General features: G+C 35.5%; 1 protein-coding gene across 2 annotated transcripts in view; it reads right to left on the reverse strand.

The window, feature by feature from the left end:
- LOC106879790 (bromodomain-containing protein DDB_G0280777) overlaps window positions 1-4617 on the reverse strand; it is a 12972-nt gene extending 8355 nt beyond the window's left edge. Inside the window, exon 1 of one of the 2 annotated variants that reach the window (XM_052970894.1) lies at window positions 3653-4617. The gene's annotated coding sequence lies outside the window, so the exon portion shown is untranslated. Of the gene's footprint in view, window positions 1-2807; window positions 3344-3652 lie in introns of those variants that run through there. The other variant, XM_052970893.1, reaches the window with a different exon arrangement.
- Window positions 4618-4833: the final 216 nt, after the last annotated feature.

The following is a 4833-nucleotide window of genomic DNA, read 5'->3' on the forward strand; positions in this document are numbered from 1 at the left end:
TATATATAAAATAAATGGAATCTGGAAGAGAGGATGGTTGTGAAAACAGCTTGGGTAAATATTCTTAGAAGAGGGAAAATTTGGTGTGACCAGCAGCAAGCCGCTACAAAGAATCGAAGCCAGTACGTCTCTAAATCCGGACAAGATCTCTGACACAACAAATACCGGAATTTGAGTGGGACAGCGTTCGATTTTATGTAGCGGCGTTTGGTCACTTTTTCCCGTCTCCTAAGGGTATTTAGGGAATCTTCTAAGCTGTTTTCAGAGCGATTCTGCATTCCAAATTCCTTGCATTTTCTTTAGAATACCAACTCAATCAGAGCCTCTGAGTTCGTTTATTAAATATATATGTATGTACGCATAGGCGCAGACTTGGCCGTGTAGCATGAATTTTGATTCACAACCGCTTGGTTCTGGTTTCAATACTGTTGTGTAGCAACATCGGCAAATGTTTTCTACTTTAGTCTCAAGCTTCAAGGGTCCACAGCTAATTAACATTCTGCCAAACCACCCCAGAGATTTGTAAGGTGTAAATATGTAGGTCTTCAAAGTGCGTCTGAATGATTTTTTTTTTTTATCAGCAATACCAGATGAGTCTACATCGCGGTCGAAGACACAAAGAAGAACAGCTTTGTGCAACTCGCAGAAACAATGCAGAAAAGAAACCCAAATACACTGAAAGGTGGCGCTCCAGCATGGCCTTAGCTTCTGGCTGAAACCAGTAGAGAATGAGAGATAAAAATAAAGGGAATATGTGAGAAGGAAATTAAAACAGGAGGAGGAGAAAGTTATGTGGGCGAATAAATTAAGAAAGAATTTTATTGAGTGAATGAATGATGATAAAGAAGAAAGGATGAATGATAGAGAAGAATAAAAAAAATATATCAAGTGAATGAGTTATGATTAAAAAAATGAATCGATGAATGAGTTAAGGTAAAATATATATGTAAAAGATTGTCTGATTGAAATAGAATTGAATGAAGTAAGCGAAAAATTAAGTTTACAAATAATGAATGAGTAATGAATGAATTTGAATGAAACTTAAATTTGAATGAGAGAATAGATGAGTGAATGAATTTATTCATTTATCGAATGAAATTAAAATATGAATGTATAAATGGATGATTCTAGAAAAGAATGAAATAAATCGAGACATGAATGAAAGATGGTAAAATATAATTGAATAAAGTTGAAATATGAACGAACGAAATTAAAATACAAGAAAGAATTTCAAAAGAATGAAGACGTTCAAACATAAATAAATGAATAAAAGTTGTTTGAATATGAAGGAAGGAACAAGCGAATGAAAGAAGTTTAAATGAATGAAAGAAGTGAAAATGAACGAAGGAAATTAAAAATGAATAATGGAATTTAAAACAGAAATGAATAAAGCAATGATATTAGAATGTGAATGAATACATAAATGAAAGAAGGAAAATGAATGAAAGAAACTAAGGCATGGCCGAATGACTGACTGCACGAAATAAAAGCATGAAATTATCATCGAAGCTAAAATGAATAAAAAGACGATAAAGAATATAAAGGAAAGAAAGAGTGAAACAAAGAATGTATCCTTTATTTGCCTTAATCATGGGACTGTGGTCATGTTGGGGCACTGCGTTGAAGAATTTTTAGTCGAATGAATCGACCCCCAGTATTTATTCGTTTTTAGCTTGGTATTTATTCTATTGGTCCCTTTTCTCGAACCGTGAAGTAACAGAGACGTAAACAACCTAACACACACACACAAGCGACAGGCTTCTTTCAGTTTCCGTCTTCCAAATCCACTTGGTGAGACCGAGGCTACATTAGAAAGCACTTGTCCAAGGTGCCACGCTGTAGGACTGAACCTGGACCCATATGGTTGAGAAGCAAAATTCTTATCGCACAGCGACCACTGTATAAAATATCCTTTTATCTTTATTCCGCAAGGAATGCAAAACCGATAGCTCGATATAGGGTATTCGAGAAGGGAGAGAGGGGGCGAGGCGGATAACCTCAAACCAAGGATCTAGCTCAGATGATTGCAACAGAGCGAACTCCGATGAAGAGACCCAAAATGGTAAGTAATGGTGATAAACCGGACGACAGTTAAGTAGGCCATGGTGGGATTTGAACTCAGAATGGAAAAAACTGCAACAAATACAACAAGACATTCAGTCCAATGGATCACTCGTTATCCTAGATTGCTTCTTTTTCTTGTATGGCCTCCTGAAGGGATGACAAAATAGAGTTGATCTCAGCGGGATTAGAACTCAGAGTTTAGAGGTCAGAAGATATATCGCAAAACATTTGTCCAACGATCTAACGATTCTGCCAACACGCAGCATAAACGAAGTTGAGGCATGAATTAAGTAACGTAACTGAATGAATGAATGAAGGAGTGAATAAATGGCGTAAAAGTTTGAATGAATAAAGTTTTAAAAAATGGATGAAACTAAGAAAGAATGAATTTGAAGTAGGTAAATGAAGTTAACATATAAATGAAATAATTTGAAATATGAATGAATGAAAGAAATTAAAAGTGCTGAAAGAAGTGAAAGTATGAACGAGTAAGTGAATAAAGATAAAATGAACGAAAGACATGAATGAATTATGATAGAATCTAAATACAATTTATATATGAATGAACGAAATGAAAACACCAGTGAAAGAAATCGGAATAAAAATGAACGAAAATAATGCATAAATGAGGAACTGTAAAATATGAAAGAATGAAGTTTAAACGAAGGAAATTATTATAGTAATAAATGAAGAAATGAAGCTAAAATATTAAAAAAAAAAAACAAGATTTCTCTTTTACTCACCTTAGATATTTGTGGAGAATTTTTACACGAAGCGTCATTTTCGCGAAAATTACATTTATTTTCTCTTTCTTGAATGGTAAATAAACCGAGTGATAGTTGGAAGAAGAAAAGACTCAAGAATCTGAAGAAGGAGAAGAAGAAAAAGAAGAAGAAGAAGAAGAAGAAGAAGAAGAAGAAGAAGAAGAAGAAGAAGAAGAAGAAGAAGAAGAAGAAGAAGAAGAAGAAATAGACGGTAGATGAGAAGAAAGCAAAGAAGAAGATAGATAGATAGATAGATAGATAAGGAACCAAAAATGGTAGGCAGGTTGAAGAAAGGAAGGAAATCTATAGAAATGTTGACCGGTGGATGAAGTCTTTAGACTCTAGAATGATCCATTGGTAATATTTCACAAGGAACACATCTTTCGTAGAAGGACGAAGAACGACCAATCGAAAGAGGAAGGTGTATTGTCGCCATTCTAGACGGCTAGGCAGAGACAGCGTGCAATGTTATCACTGTGCTAATTATAATTATTATAATTATTATTATTATTATTATTATTATTATTATTATTATTATTATTATTATTATGCGTTTATGTGTGTGAGTGCAAGTATTTATATTCTGGGTAAATATAAAGAATGGTTATACATTAAGTGTGTATATGTGTGTATACATGTATATGTCTATATGTGTGTTATGTATATTCGCAGTTTTTATGAAATTCAGTGATTCATGTACATTTACTAATATAGTGTATATGAATGTGTTGTGTGTTTATTGCCCTTCTGGCTAATAAAGACATCGTCATTACAACAACAACAATAATAATAATGATATTATTAAAGATATTAATTATAATTACATTGCAAAGTAAACATTCAGGGTAGCTCCTGGAAATTCCTTTGAGTCAATCCGAATGACAAGTCCTCGGTGGATGTGACTGAGGCGGATGTGCCGTAGTGTGCCGCAGCGTGACGTGATGTTGGTCCGGTGAAGTGTCGAGTGACGTGATGTGGTGTGAAGTCACGGCGGGTGTTGTAAGGGTGGTGTGGGGTGTACCACGAATTATCCGATTCTACAAATGTTGTAGAATTTACCGAAATTAGAAATGGACTTGGAATTCCAGTTTTTGTATTTTTGTTGTTGTCGTTGCTACTAGCGCTGTTGTTGTTGTTGATGTCGTTGTCACTTCTGCTGCTGCTGCTGCTGTTGCTGCTGTACCTAATATTGTTGTTGCAGCTGTTGTTGTTACCGTTGTCAATGTTGTTGATGATGATGCTGCTGTTGTTGTTGGTGGTGGTGGTGATTGTTGTTGTTGTTGTGCTTGCTGCAGATCTTGTTGATGACGCTGTTGTTGATGCTGATGTCGTTGTTCATATTCTTATATGGCTACACTGGACAGACTTTTTTAATGCCTTCCAGCCATGACCAACACGACTTTTAGCTGTTAGTATTTGTTCAGGAATTTTCTACTAAGATTATAATATCCAGAGTTAATTTTCAAATAGATGATAAAATGTACTTTGCGGAATATACGAGGGTGATTTAGCTGCTATTTCTACCAGGAAGGGAGACCCCCTTAGAAGAGTGTTTGGCATCGAATGAATGAAATAAGCGGTCAACACCCTTTTTTAATAAGGAACAAAATAAGAAATAAAAAAAAAAAACGAGTAAAAAAAAAAAAAGCGTAGGGAGACTTGTTTTCCGGATCCCCAAATCAAGTAATATCCAATGGGTGAATGAATAAAGGGGTTGGTGGGTGGGTTGGTGGTCAACGAAAAGGGGGAGTGGCGGTGATGTGTTGGTATCAGGCACCCATGCCGTACGTCTCCCACTCGCGGCCATCGATCAAATCTCATTCAAATTTATATATGCTTGCACGTATACATATACATTCACACACACAAATACACACACACACACACACACATGCACACACAAACATTCACATACAAGAGTGCACACTGAAATATACAGATATACAATATGTGTCTGTCTGTATGTGAGTATGCGCGCGTGTCTATATATATATATGCGCACACA

This window comes from Octopus bimaculoides, chromosome 9 (assembly GCF_001194135.2).
Source record: "Octopus bimaculoides isolate UCB-OBI-ISO-001 chromosome 9, ASM119413v2, whole genome shotgun sequence".
Taxonomy (NCBI): domain Eukaryota; kingdom Metazoa; phylum Mollusca; class Cephalopoda; order Octopoda; family Octopodidae; genus Octopus; species Octopus bimaculoides.